This window comes from Schistocerca nitens, unplaced genomic scaffold, assembly GCF_023898315.1.
Source record: "Schistocerca nitens isolate TAMUIC-IGC-003100 unplaced genomic scaffold, iqSchNite1.1 HiC_scaffold_451, whole genome shotgun sequence".
Lineage (NCBI taxonomy): Eukaryota > Metazoa > Arthropoda > Insecta > Orthoptera > Acrididae > Schistocerca > Schistocerca nitens.
In genome coordinates, this window is record NW_026045984.1 from 402145 (window position 1) to 417815 (window position 15671).

Genomic DNA, 15671 nt, shown 5'->3' on the forward strand with positions numbered 1-15671 from the left:
GTCCTATTAACTATTACAATACACAAATACCAGTAAACCTATAATATTTATGGGTGTCAGTGCAAGCCACTACCGAAAAATAAAATAATATTTAGGAGATAGGTGGGTAGGATTAGGAAAGGAAAACACACAAAACACACTCACTCATCTTTCATCCACATTAAGTACTACTGTGTAATTGAATAGTGTTAACTGTGTAAATGTAACTCTGTCCAAGATTTGATGTTCATCATGTGTACCAAGTAGTAGTGGCAGCAATGTATAACAGTCAATAATAGTTAAGTCAACGTCATAGTCATCATGACAAGACCAATGTTTGCCAAGCCAGATCAAAATGTACGGTTGCTGAACAACTGTCAGTGTACCAAGATATGCAAATGCTTCCTCTCTCAAAAAAAAGTATATACTGCTTTGTGATTTGACAAAGTGTGTGTGTAGACAATCTTCCTTCTACTTGAGTGTTCTAGTCTGCCATCTTCATCCTCCTTGTTCCATATGGACCAACAAAATAAATATGCTCCTCACTTACTTTACCTCTTATCCACCAAAACTCCAATAATCATCAGCATAATCTCAATACTTCACTAATACCTCTTCAATACGTCGATACATATAAACCTTATCATCAATATCATTTACCTTACCTCTTGTCCACGAAAACTCCAATAATCATCACTTAATCTTAATACTTCAATAATACCTCTTCACTATGTCGATATATATAAACCTCAGCACCAATATCATTTCACTTCCATAACAACTCTTTCCTCTAGTCAGTCTCCTCGAACAAGTACAGACAAAATCCTAGTGCAAACTTCATCATCCCATACAATCCGAAGACACAGTGTCCACACACAACCTCTGTTTAATCCATCTGACCCAAATTTTCTACTCATTGTAAATTATAAGATACATTTTGGTTCCTTGTCCATCATTAAATAAAAGAAATGCATACATGACCTCTAACAGACTTTAGTTCGAATAACTCTCAGTAATTAAGTACGATTACGGAGTGTGAATGATCATAATATTACACAGTGTGTACACCACTTCAAGAATCATGGCAGAAGCAAACATGTGGAGTATTTTTTGTGTCAAGTGTCACTTCCTATTTCAATCGCTCACGAAGAATGCAGTGTAATAACTATCAATGGTCTAACCCTAGTGTTGGTATGTCATGTCGTTAGCTTCCTTCCTATTAGCATAAATTTATACAGCTTCCATAAAACCTCTAGCTCATGTGACTTCTATGAAGTTTCTTGTACTAATGTTGGTCGTCGAATTATAGCAGTTCATTTTCTTATCTTAAAAATATAAGGCACTGAGCGTAAGCAAAACATGCAATAGCGAGTAAATATAGCAGTAGAGAACAGAATGTCAACAAGTGGATGCAGCACAATCCCTACAACGAGGCTCTGCCAAGCAAACAATCTGTAATTAATACCACAGTGTAACCTAAACTCTATATTTGTACACAGTATATCAGCATTTCTATATACTAAATTGAAGAGTAGTTGTGACAACAAACAGAAATGTGTAAATATGCAATACATACGCAAAGCAGCAAATATGTATCTTACATAATAAACAGGTCATTATCATCATATCAGCATAAGCAAATAAATGTTCATATGTAATCTTAATAAGTAAATATGAAGGCGCAAGCAGATAAATCACAAAGTATAACTTACATACATAACCACAGTCAGCACAATTAATCAGTTGTCAATTACAATTTAAATAAATAAGCACAGCAGGCACATAATAAAAAAAATATGACATCAGTGAAAGAGCATAACAGCCAAGCGATGCATAATATACGCAAGTAATAACACTGTTCATTAATAAAACATTGTCAAAATCAGTAAATGTACACAAGCACGTCGCTTCACAAGTAAAGTCATAGAACATGAAATTTAGCACAAAGTATGAATCACGTAATCGCGAGCAGCAAATTACATCTAAAATACGTACCTAAGTGGAATTATGTTACCTGAAAAATAACTCAATTAATAGTTACCCTTTTTAGTTTATTACTTTTTTCTTCGAAATTACATTCTTCCTGAAATTTTCTCCATAGTAAGTCGTCTTAACGTCGGACACGCACAGAATTTACCTGAGGGTCTTAAATACTTTACACAACCGTATCCTGAAAAATACTGAACGTTAAGAACATAATTTATAAAGTCACCATAGCTTTATACAGAATTTAGTCGGAGAAATTAGACTGTGTATTTGTTTACGTCTGTCAGTGCATTCGCACTGAGCGCTCGATCAGCTGTAGGCGCGTGACGTAGGAAGTGATTGTTTGCGGTCAACTACTGCCTTGTGCGGCGCGCAGACTGACTGTTGCTTTGAGTATGTGCCGCCGCCAAAACACAGCGCGGTATCCTTGTACTCTCCGCATGTTTACATGTAGCTGTTGGTTTCTCTAAAGTATGTCATTCCACAAAAATTTTAACGTTGCCTGTTGACATAATTTTCATTTGGCAAGAACAGATCGAATACGTTTTTCCATATTACTGAAGTAGCAATTTTCTCGTAATTTATGAAAGCATTTTCTGGGACCAAAGTGCGCATAACTGAAATGTGTAAACGAGGTGTGGCCAAATCATCCAATCTAACAAAGCGTCTAAGAAAATTACATACACCAAGGAAACTACGAACATCACGTTTTGTGGAAGGAACAGCATAATTACGAATAGCGTCTAGTTTCTCTGGATCAGGAAGAATACCTTGTGTAGAAATAATGTGACCGAGAAATTTCACCTGTGAACGACCAAATTCAGATTTTTCCAAGTTCACTGTAATGCCAACTCGTGCAAAAATACGTAATAATGAATCCAAAATTTTGTTGTGCTCACTCCAAGAACGTTTAGCAATAAGAATATCGTCAACATATGAAGTAATATTGTCACGAAGATAAACAGGTAAAATTTCGTTTAAACTATGAATGCTGCAGAAAATATAGTAAGTCCAAACGGTAATTTCCAAAGTCACCTTTGGGTAAAACAGTCAAATCCGGTTATTCTTTACCTACTGTCTAGATAGATTGATAGTAGAAGAGTTGTTTTTATAGATACAAAGAATAGTGAAAGAGTAGGCAGCGGTGCAGAAAACTAAAAGGGAAATAGCACCACTACAGCTCGGGGCCCTGTGAGCGCTACGGCACATATTCACTTAGTGTAGTGAATCCCCTGAGGACATTAATAGCTGCACATAAATTTCAGTTTGTGACTTAGTGGCCAATTTGGTGGAAGTGCGTACATAAATTGATCTAACCATGCACATGGATGTATGTCATTCTTAGAATTGCGGAAGATCTTAAATTTCCGAACAGTCAAAAAGTGTTTATAGTCAAAGTTTTCGCCTCGTGGCGACAAAGACCTACCGCGTCTGTCCCAGTTTGAATGTCGATTATTGTCAAGTTCGCGCGCCTGGCGCTCTCTTGTTGCATCCCGTAAATGAAACAAATTATTTTCTTCAAACCCCTCTGCTATCTGTGATTCCAAATTTCTTTTGCTGTCTTTTCCTACGATTTCGCCTTCAATTTGTTTGACTTGCTTCCGTAATGCCTCAACTTCCCTTGTAACGCGTTCATTAAATTTTCCCTGATTTTCAACATGTTTATTTATGTTCTGGTACTCTTCAGTTTCCGCAAATGGCGATGGAGCTGTATCATCTGAATATCTGTCCCCATGTAAACTAAGATTTGTCAATTTATCAGAAATCTCCTCAACTCTTTCCGATAAGTCACCTATTTTTTCTTTCTGTTTACTTACGTCTTCCGTAAGTGTCGCGACTCGGGTTTCAGTGTTGACACATTTGGTAGTTAACTGTTCATATTGTTGTGTTAGATTATTTATTCTGTCATTTGGTACGGATTCCTCGATTCTCTCAAATATTTCTTCCTTATCGTGTGCACGTTGTAAATTTAACTCTGAAAATTTTTGTACTATCACGCGATCTCTTTCTTCCTGTTCTCTATCCTGTTCCCTTTGTCTAATCTCTACTGCAATTAATCTATTATTGTGAGCATTCAAAATCGGTTGTACTTCCTCTCTAATCTCTTTCTTTAATTCATCCTTCATGTTTTTGAAACATGTCCCTATTCGCGAATCTAACCGTGTTTCCATTGTTTTTAATTCAGATCCTAACTGTGATCCCAGTGAGTCAAAACGTGTTTCCATTGTTCCCATATCAGTTTTAATAGTTCCTATATCAGTTTTAATTTCAGATCGCAAAGTTCCCATCTCTGTTTTAAATTCAGATCCTAACCGTGTTTCCATTGTTCCCATCCGTGTTTCCATTGCTCCCATTTGTGATCCCAGATTTAATATTGCACCCATCAACTGCTCCATAATAGCCGGTTCGAAATTCTTTTCGCCCCTAACATTTCCCGCGAAACCAACTTCTTTCGTCATAGCTGTAAAGCTATCTGTGTTCGATACTATTTCAGAATCTTCTATCGTTAATCTCGTATTCTGTGAATTTTCTAATTGAGAAAAATTTAGAAATGGTTCCGGACTATTTTCCCGACTTATTACATTGTTTTCCACTTCATTATTCATCATACTGTTCTCCTGTGTTGGCGAGTTCACCATGTCAACAATTTCGTCATTCGGACTATCCATCATTTTTATCTTTTTCATCGATCGCGTAATCATTTACAAAATGTACAAAACTCGTCACTATATGAAAATTACACACAATGACACTTTATCTCCAACAATACCATTCACACGAAATGTCTCCCTCAAACACTATTAATCGAACAATTGAAATAATTGCACTAATTGTCAAACCCGTAGACAAGACAACAGAAATGAAATTTTGCAAAAAAAATACCATTAGAAGAATGACAATTACCAAATCTACACATGCAATATAGACTACAATTACTAAACTACAAATTACTACAACAATCCTACTGTCTACTATTTCTACAATCAGAAGAATTCCAAGGGACGATCCGAAGCAGCGGTCGCCACGTGCATGGGGGCTTAATTATTATTGAATGCAAATAATTTTAATTTTTGCTTTAGTAGCTGTCTGTCCGTTTACGAAGTCTCGTAACGGTTGGCCCTGACTATTATTATTACGCTATCTGACTGCATAGAACAACAGCAAAGAATGAAATGGAAATTTTCATTAACACAATTAATTAATTAATTAAGTCCCCAGCAACTATAAAACCTACGAAACCAAAGCACAAGTATAACTGTTCTGTGTGTGGAAGTATGACTCAACGTACGCATCTGGCACGGTTCTTCTTCAATAACACAAGAAATTTTAAATATCATTTATACTGAATTAATTAAAGAAAATAAAAATACCATAATTACTCAAGAAAACCAGAATTACACTCTAATACAAGAACACAAGCCAGATGCTTTGTTGACTGAACCTGTAATGACGCATTATTTAAAACATGGAATTAATGAAAAATAAATCAAGTTTCGTTACCTTCATATATTGACCAAAATCACTCTAATCATTACAATATATCTCCACACCGACTCGCTATTACCACATCTCAACAAGAACTTTTCAGTATCACATCTCAGCAAGCACTCCCTACTAGCACATCTGAACACGAACTGACTACTACGAGTCCTGGACAAGCACTGCCCACTACGACATCTCAATAATCACTGCCCGTGGAGGCGGCGGAACAATGCTCTCTAGCGATCTCTGGCGCTGTGGCTCAGTGTAGCCACCTTTCAAGCGTTACGCATCAAGTGCTCTCATAATCCCTCTCTGTGACTGGATTTTCCGTGTGTGAAGTCGCCTTACATGCCAGAGTTATTGTTGGATTGGTTTACTGGTTCTGATGGGAATATATGACTGAAATGTTCACAATAGATCACTGTTTTCCCTACCAACCCATTTTTAATTGACCTTTCTCTTATAATAGAACTTCCTCATTCTGTGGATACCGCCCCATTATTCATCTGACCATATATTATGATTTTCTTTCCATTTCATTTTCCTGACCCTCACTGAATCTAGACTGATCCTTTACATTTCCTTTCTCTGTTTTTCTACCTTGTGTACAATGTAGTGCTAAACAGTGCGTGCATGTGTGTGTAGTGAGGGAACTCACCGCATGTGAGAGACAGTGGTTTCTCCAGGTGGAGGAGATGTGGGAAGTGCAGCTGCAGCAGGTGTCTGGCGGGGTGCGTTGGCAGTGGTGGTGGTGGCGGTGGCGGTGGTGGCGTCAGTGGTGATGGTGGCAGTGGCGGTAGTGGCGGTGACGGCTGGTGTGCTGCACATACAGAGAGAGCAGAGTGTGAGCTGGCTGGCGTATCCATGTGAGGGTGGCTCACTACAGCCGGCCCTGCTGAGGGACCGTGCACACACTGGCAACTGGCAGACGACAGGTGCCGAATGCTGCGATAGTGGTCCAGTTAATACAAATGAATTGCTGTTGAGTTAATGACATTCTGATGCACGCCTGAGCTCCCTACAGCAGTTGATCACAACACCATACAACAGGTAGAAATCTTGAAATGACATTCCATAAAGTTTTGCATTGGATGCCAATTTGAACCCAGAACCTAATAGAATTGTTAACGATTTGCTGGGATTTGCTTCCAGCACCTATCATTGTTTTATAGCTACTAATACTCGTTAAACACCGTTTTAGAATGCTTAAATAATAATCCTTATAACCTTCAAACAGAAACCAGATGGCAGTTATAAGAGTCGAAGGACATGAAAGGGAAGCAGTGGTTGGGAAGGGAGTGAGACAGGGTTGTAGCCTCTCCCCGATGCTATTCAATCTGTATATTGAGCAAGCAATAAAGGAAACAAAAGAAAAGTTCGGAGTAGGAATTAAAATCCATGGAGAAGAAATAAAAACTTTGAGGTTCGCCGATGACATTGTAATTCTGTCAGAGACAGCAAGAGACTTGGAAGAGCAGTTGAACGGAATGGACAGTGTCTTTAAAGGAGGGTATAAGATGAACATCAACAAAAGCAAAACGAGGACAATGGAATGTAGTCGAATTAAGTCGGGTGATGCTGAGGGAATTAGAGTAGGAAATTTCATACCACTTATTAACTGATGTGTAAACTGTTGTGAAATATCTGCCGACCTCTATACATATTTGGAATAATAATTATCTAGTCCCAAAACCGACGGTAACTCCTTAATCCTTATTTGTCTGGTGTGTCGGAAAATCAATCACTGCCTGAATCAACCTAAGACCCATCTTCACCCCTTCCCAAATAATCATATCTCAAAATACTTACTTCTTCCAAAGTGAATGACACTTCTCAACACTCAAGGTATAAGTGCAGGTAATAATCTCCTAAGAATTTTCCTTAACTATTGCACACGCTCCTGCATGTCATTTGAAAACACCGTGATGATGTCAAGGTGCTCTATGCATTTCCATAACTTTAAACCCCTTAGAACCCCGCACAGAAATCTTTGAAATGTGACTGATGCATTTTTTAAACCATATAGCATTCGATGATTCTGGTATTACCCCAAAGGACTGGAAGTGATGTTTCTGGTTGGTCTTCTGGCATCATGTCTGGTTCCACTATGTAGATCTTATGTAGAAAAGTACTGATACTACCCCACGTTATCCAAAATTTATGTAGTGCTCGGTATTGAGCATGCATTTGTTAGAGCTCTGCTACTTTAAGTATCAATAGCAACAACAGCATCCATTTGTAAGCCTAGGGACCGATGTCCTCAGCAGTTTGGTCCCTTAGGATTTTAACGTAAGGACAGCAATGTAGATCAACAGCTGTAAGGTAATTAATAATTTCAAACACAAACGTTTGGACAACTTCACTTGTGTTCTACAATCAAAAATCACTTAATAGAAAAAGAGAGATTATTGCTCTCTCTTAACGTCACTTCAAAGGCATGTGAATTCCTAAGGGACCAAACTGCTGAGGACATCGGTCCCTAGGCTTACAAATGGATGCTGTTGTTGCTATTGATACTTAAAGTAGCAGAGCTCTAACAAATGCATGCTCAATACCGAGCACTAGATAAATTTTGGATAACGTGGGGTAGTATCAGTACTTTTCTACATAAGATCTACATAGTGGAACCAGACATGATGCCAGAAGACCAACCAGAAACATCAATACGCTCTCCCGAACCGTCCGCTGCCAGCCGCTTCAACGGACGCAGGAAGGCGCTCCGATCTCCCGTCTCACGCTGTTGCAAGGAGGGCGCCCGTATTTCTTGCCCGCTGCAGAAAGAGACGGAGCGCTTCCCATTGTGTGCCCTTGGGGCAAAAGCACAGGGGGTGGATGATCTCTGAGCGCTATGGGACTTGACATCTGAGGTCATCAGTCCCCTAGAACTTAGAACTACTTAAACCTAACCATCCTAATGACATCACACACACCCATGCCGGAGGGAGGATTCGAACCTGCGACCATAGCGGTCACGCCGTTCCACACTGAAGCAGGCGCCTAGAACCGCTCGGCCACCCCGGCGGGCGGGGGTGGGGGAGGATGGGGATTTTCAAAGTTGGTAGGAGGGGTAGATGGAGGGGAGGAAGGCATCATCAGGGAGGGGGAGTCGGAGGAAGCCACCTTGGGTATGCGAGAGAGCGCCACCAACCTTTTATGTGCGGATTGCCGACAATCGGCGGCTGCTATTGGTCGGCTGAGGCGAGCGGAGGGAGGCAGCCATTTTGAGCCGAAGCAATACGTGAGCGTAAGTGGCAAATTTGAATTAACTAGCCGATATTTTAGTATTTACAGGTGTTGGAAATATATATACTCATTGTGTATTAAATTAAGATCTTAACGTGGCATTTTCCTCTGTTCTATAGTGAAAATGCCGCAATCCTGTGCTGTAAATTGTTATACGAAACCAGTCCGAGGTAGCAAGCTTTTCCGCATTCCACAGGGCGCGAAAGGAATGCGAAAGGACGCAAACTGTGGCTACACTGTATTGGAAGAAAAGATACATTTCTATACGAAACAGCTAAGTTGTGTGAGATAAGGAAACTTATCTTTGCAACAGATAATTATGTGAATTACATATTACGAAGCACAATGGGAGAGTGCAAGTATACCTCAGTCGCCGGCATGGTAAATCAGTGTGTTCGGTCAGAGGGTTAGCTCCCCTCTGTAATAAGAAAAAACTGAGTTAATGGGTCAACGACGAACATAAACGGGTGTTTTAGGACGTCCGCCCCAAACAGATGCACCGAACGAAGACGAACAAAAGAAAAAAGAGATTTAATAAGAAAAAGTCGGTATAGCATTTGATTTATGATATGTGGGTCCTGGGTTCCGTTCCATCTGAAAACCAAAAAAATTTTTTTTCACTTTATACATTTTTGTAGTAATATTTATGTAGAAATAGCTCTAAATGCATTAACAAAGTTATTGATAGTATTAATAAAGCTACATCCACATCATTTTTACAAGAATGCCTATGATCACCATTGAATAAGAGTCAGAACCTGAAAACCAAATCTTCAAATACGGATGTACTTCATGTACATGAAATTTGAAAAGGTTTATTTTGTTAGTTATTCATAGTGCCAGCTTTACTTCTTTACAGGTATTAGTTTTGAACTATATTTAACAGTGTAATTTGGATTGTCATTTTTAGCTTCACTTCACACCTGATCAGTTTGAAGCAAATTGTAAGGATGGTGTTAAAAAACTGAAATCTAATGTAGTACCCACTATATTTAGCCATCGTCCTCAAATTAAGGGACGAAAGCCACCAAAGGACAGGGGTGTGCAAAGGGAACCTGAGTGCACTTACACTACACAGACAGAGCCAGGTACTGTTTAAATATATATATGTAACTAAACACAGACCTTTCTATCTTATTCACTACTAACTTTTTATGAAACTTAAATTTCTCGCGTTTTCGTTCGACAAAACATTTTTTGTTATTATTATTAATATTATTTCTTTTCAGGCAATGAGCAAGTTTGCGTACTTCCTCAAGAAGTTTTGCCGGATGTTCACAGTTCTGACGTCGGATTACCTCCTGAGAGTGACACTGAAACGGAACTAGAAAGTTTGAAAAGTAAAGTCCACTTGTTGCAGAAGCAACTACACAGTGCGAATGGTAAAATTGGTACAATGGCGGCATCTGTGAAACCTTTTTTAAACGACGATCAGATCTCGGCCCTGCAGAAAAAAAACTATGCGAGGGACAAAGTGCTCACGAGAAATTATTAAGAAGGCTTTGAAAATTCGATTAGCTTGTGGAAGCGTTGAATACAATCCGGTAAGAGAACTGGGACAACCATTACCAAGCGAACGAACTCTACAAAGGAAACCTGAGTCTCTGGCAATCAGTCCAGGTATTTTGGAGGATTTTGTATCCGCTCTTAAAGTGAAGGTAGACACCACGAATCCTTTTGAAAGACATGTTGCAATAATGATGGATGAGATGAGTCTCACGCCAGGCCTAAATTACGACATTTCATCGAAATTCGTAATTGGCTATCCAACACTTCCAGCAGCTAATGGTTCGTATGAAAAACATGCTTGTCACGCCTTGGTATTTATGCTTGGTGGTCTAAGTACGCGATGGAAACAAATAACTGGTTACCATTTCACCAGGAACTCAATTTCAGGTAAAGAACTTCAGTCTTTCCTGTGGCAATTAATTGTGAAGTGTGAAGCGATTGGTCTGATGGTAGAAGTTATGGGTGGACAAAATCAGGCACTGTGGGGTGAATGTGGTATTATTGCTGGTCGTCATAATGAAACAAAGAATTTCTGCCAACATCCATTTTCTCCACAGCGGAATCTGTACTTCGTGCCTGACGTAGATCATATCTTGAAGAATGTGAGGAACCACCTAACTAATTCCGACCACATTATCCTACCACGGCAAGTAATTGCAGACAATAATTTGGCGGGACCGGTAGTCTCGATTGAGCCTATCAAGAAACTGTACGAGTTTGACAAGGAAAAGAAATTAAATATTTGCTTGGGATTTAAAAGATAATGTCATAAGGCCAGGGCATTATGATCATCCCGTTGTTTGAAAATTTGAAAATTGGAAACAGGGGTATCTGGAAACCTGTACAATCTGGAGTTATTCTAGCAACATGCACGGCTATTAATGTCCAGGATTATCTTCTGAACGAAACAGGTTTCCAGTGTGTTCTGTTGTGCAGGCTGTCACAGGATGCTCCGGAAATCCTTCTCAGTATGGTTCGAGCCAGTAATCCTGTTCCAGATTGTCTCAGTTTCAAGATGATACTGCGGCTTATTGCTGTGTCACAGTATTTTCGTCCCAGTCACCGTGGAAGTTATCAGACAGAAGATGATGAATTTCTTGTCGACTACTTGGAACACAGACGGATGTACGACGAAGCAGAAGGCACAGACGATGCAGGCTTGCTTGCAAGTGCGAATTCAGACGTAAGCGATGTTGAAGAAATGCCACCTGAGGAAGCACAGTCTCTACATTATTTAGCAGGCAGAACAACAAAGCAAGTGCAAAAAAAGTATTTGCTTTGCGAAGCGTGCCGAGATTCACTTTCAGCAAAGGAGAAGTCTGAATGTGAAGCAGTACGAAGACTCACTGAACTAAAAAATTATACAGCTCAAGACAGCTTGGAATGCATTTCCCAAGAAATATTTCGCATTATTGAGATGACAGATAAAGTCTTTCGTGTGGATGAAAAACTGTTCCTGGAATCTAAATTATCCCTCCAAGCACTGCAGGCAGTTGCACAGAAGTCATTCGAGGAACTCATTCAGAATATTCCTTCTTCTCACAGTGTCGTGGACAGAGTAGTAGATGAATTTTTAAAGACTCGAATTTACGTTCTTCGGAGGAAATATAACTGCCAGATACAGAAGGAAGCCACAGCAATGGGCGGTAGAAGAAGTATTGGTATGAGAAATGCAGCAAAAGTATTTTAAGAAGAAGAAATTTATTGTCTTTCACGTGTTTTAGCTAAATTGATGCACCGGTAATTTGTAATTTTGTGTTTTTTATTTTTAATTACAAATAACTACCATCATTTGTAACAAACAAGCATTAAAAAAGGAAATATGCAAATCGAAGTATGCATTTGTAATTTAATATGTACTGTAAGCCATGTGTGTACCTCAGAGACGTTGACTGGACTCTATCGTTTAAGCATGTAATACTTTTCACAAAGGTCAGCGTGAGAAAAAAATTACTGCTAGCTATATTTATAAGCGTCTATATCTCACAGGGGAACCTCCCCATCGCATCCCCCTCAGATTTAGTTATAATTTGGCACACTGGATAGGCCTTGAAAAACTGAACACAGATCAATCGAGAAAACAGGAAGAAGTTGTGTGGAACTATGAAAAAAACAAGCAAAATAAACAAACTGAGTAGTCCATGGGCAAGGGAGGCAACAGCAAGGATAATGCGAGCCCAGGAGCGCCGTGGTCCTGTGGTTAGCGTGAGGAACTGCGGAACGAGACGTCCTTGATTCAAGTCTTCCCTCGAGTGAAGTTTACTTTCTTTATTTTCGCAAAGTTATGATGCGTCCGTTCGTTCATTGACGTCTCTGTTCACTGTAATAAGTTTAGTGTCTGTGTCTTGCGACCGCACCGCAAAACCGTGCGATTAGTACACGAAAGGACGTGCCTCTCCAATGGGAACCGAAAACATTTGATCGCAAGGTCACAGGTCAACCGATTCCTCCACAGGAAGGCACGTCTGATATATTCTATACGACACTGGTGACGGCATGTGCGTCACATGACGGGAATATGTTGTCGACCCACCTAACTTGCACACTTGGCGAATGGGTAAAAAGATTCTTCTACCTTGCCCGATTTAGGTTTTCATGTGGATGTGATAATCACCTCCAAAAAAGTGATGAAAACATAAGAGTTTGTCACATAAACTGCAACAAATGAATGCAACACTTTCACAGTCGCACAGTTTTCCCTGTGCTCTGTCAAAACATATGATTTTAACGTTTTCAAATTTTCCCGTGTGTAGACCGTCAAATCCTGCATATGTCCAAGCAAATCTGAACATGTCCTGGAATTTTGGAGAGCGAAGTTGATTATGTGTGAGTGCCTGAACTTTGATAATTGTCTGAAAATAGAAAATTGAAGTTTTCACTCGAGGGAAGACTTGAACCAAGGACCTCTTGTTTCGCAGCTGCTCACGCTAACCACGGGACCACTGCGCGCCTGAGCTCACGATCTCCCTGATGTTGCTTATCTTGCCCATGGACTACTCAGTTTGTATATTTTGCTTATTTTTTTCATAGTTCCACACAACTTCTTTTTTCGATTGATGTGTGTTCAGTTTTTCAAGGCCTATCCACTGTGCCAACTTATAACTAAATCTGAGGGGGGTGCGATGGGAGGTTCCCTTGTCAGTGAGAGAGTAGCAAATTTTCACTAATTTTCACAGTAGACGCCGAGTTATCAAGGATGTAACGATTAATAACGATAGTTATTTGTTCACTTGACGCACTGTCGTATTTAGGCGAATTTTACAGTTCCGTCCACAGGGCTGCCATTGCGCAGTAGGCCTAAAATGGCGGCGGCCGGCAGGTTGGCCGTACTCTCCCGTGTACAAGGCTCCAGCGTGGCGCTGGCAGGCGCGAATGCCGGACATTTGCCACGCTGGACACTTGCCACACTTGCCCCTTCGCGAGGTAGCGATCCCTCAGGTTAGGGACGCCCTTCCTCGTCCTTCTTCTGTCCGCTTTCAAACCGCCGCCTCCACATCTTACTCGATAGAACCAGTACGTAAGGGACCTTCTTCTTCGACATCTCGGCCAAATACAGAGCTCCTTTTCCGAAATCGAAATATTTATAACTTTTGGGAAACGAAAGCAATACCGACGATTATGCCAGTATGTAATTAGTTCTGCCAAGAATAAATATAGATCCCTCTGCCTAGACGGTAGCTTCCTTTCACGCTTACTGATCGCGATAGAAACACTCCATCGGCAGGGGAGCAACAAGAAAGGAACGATGTAAAGAGAATGCGAATTTATGCTAATCATTTCTTTTTGATCACTGCATTTGTGCCTACTTTAATTACTACAACTGCATGCCCAAAAGACAATAAGTAAAGAAGAAATGGGTATGTGAATGTGGGAAAAGAAGAACGACATACTCCATATTAATTTACTCTCTAAAATGCGATATCCCTTGCGGCGAAACATTAGTTAATAAAGTGTAGGGGGACAAAGTTCAAAACATGACTGAAAATACGTTCACTAAATAGAGATAAGAACATCTATGATTGACATGTCATCTAAAGCCGACGTACATTTTTAAAACGTTAGAAATAAGGAAATGAGCCGGCCGGTGTGGCCGTGCGGTTCTAGGCGCGTCAGTCTGGAACCGCGAGACCGCTACGGTTGCAGGTTCGAATCCTGCCTCGGGCATGGATGTGTGTGATGTCCTTAGGTTAGTTAGGTTTAAGTAGTTCTAAGTTCTAGGGGACTGATGACCTCAGATGTTAGGTCCCATAGTGCTCAGAGCCATTTGAACCATTTTTGAAGGAAATGAAGTAATACAGAACGTACATTGTTGTTCTACATTCTTTAGCTCTGGTATTTACAGGGTCACAGAGAAAGCATCCTAGGTTTTGGAGGGAAAAGCCGTAATTGTAATGATCTCCACTACAACAGAAACAAGAAGCACAACTTAAGGAAAAATAATGTAATGTGTGTTCCAGCTCACAAGCGACATTGAAGCAGATAGTTCCTGTGAAGTAGTATGGACAGAGGTTATATTGGACAACCGGAATAAATTAATAACTGGCTCCTTTTACTGACCGCCCGTCTCAGATGAAACAGTTGCTGAACAGTTGAAAGTAAACTTGACTCTCATCACAAACAGGTACCCTAATCATACAATTATAGTTGGCAGTGACTTCAATCTACCTTCCGTATGTTGACAAAAATACATTTCCAGACCACATTGTAGATATAAAACAACTTCCGTAATTGTTATAAATGCTTTTCATAAAATTATTTTGAACAATTAGTTCACGAGGCCATTCAAATTGTAAATGGTTACGAAAACACACTTGACCTCTTAGCCACAAATACTCCTGAGTATCACGACGGGTACAGGGATTAGTGAACACACAGTCGTAGCGAGGCTCAATTCCATATAAAAGAAATTCACCAAAACTAAACGCGAGATATATCTATTTATAAAAGCAACTAAACATTCGGTTGACTTCTTAGAGACAGTCTGCAGTCCTTCCAAACTATGTAAGTGAAGATCATTTGTGGTTTAAGTTGAAAGAAATAGTATCAACAGCACTCGAGAGAGTCATACCAAATAAATTAATAAGAGACGGAATTGATCCCACATGGTACACAAAACACGACAGAATGCTGCTCCAGGAGCACCGAAAAAGGCAAGTATAATTTAGACGAACGGAAAATCTACAAGATTGGCGAAGTTTTACTGAGGCTCGAAATTCGGTGTCCATTTCAATGCGAGATGCATTTAATACTTTGCACAACGAAACTCTCTCTAGAAATGTGGCGGAAAATCCAAAGAGATTCTGGTCAGCGGAAAGGGTCAGTAAGCGATGGGGAGGAGGAGGAGGAGGGGGAGACAAGAGACCAAAACCTTCGGAGCAGGTAAAATCGTGGGAAATGTCCGCACACTGGCAGGCGCACCGCCGCGCGGGATTAGCCGAGCGGTCAGGGACGCTGCAGTCGTGGACTGTGCG

General features: G+C 40.2%; 1 protein-coding gene across 1 annotated transcript in view; it reads right to left on the reverse strand.

Annotated features, from left to right (window-relative positions):
* Positions 1 to 15671, reverse strand: part of LOC126232143 (uncharacterized) — a 177094-nt gene that overhangs the window by 161170 nt on the left and 253 nt on the right. The gene's annotated exons all lie outside the window — the stretch shown is intronic.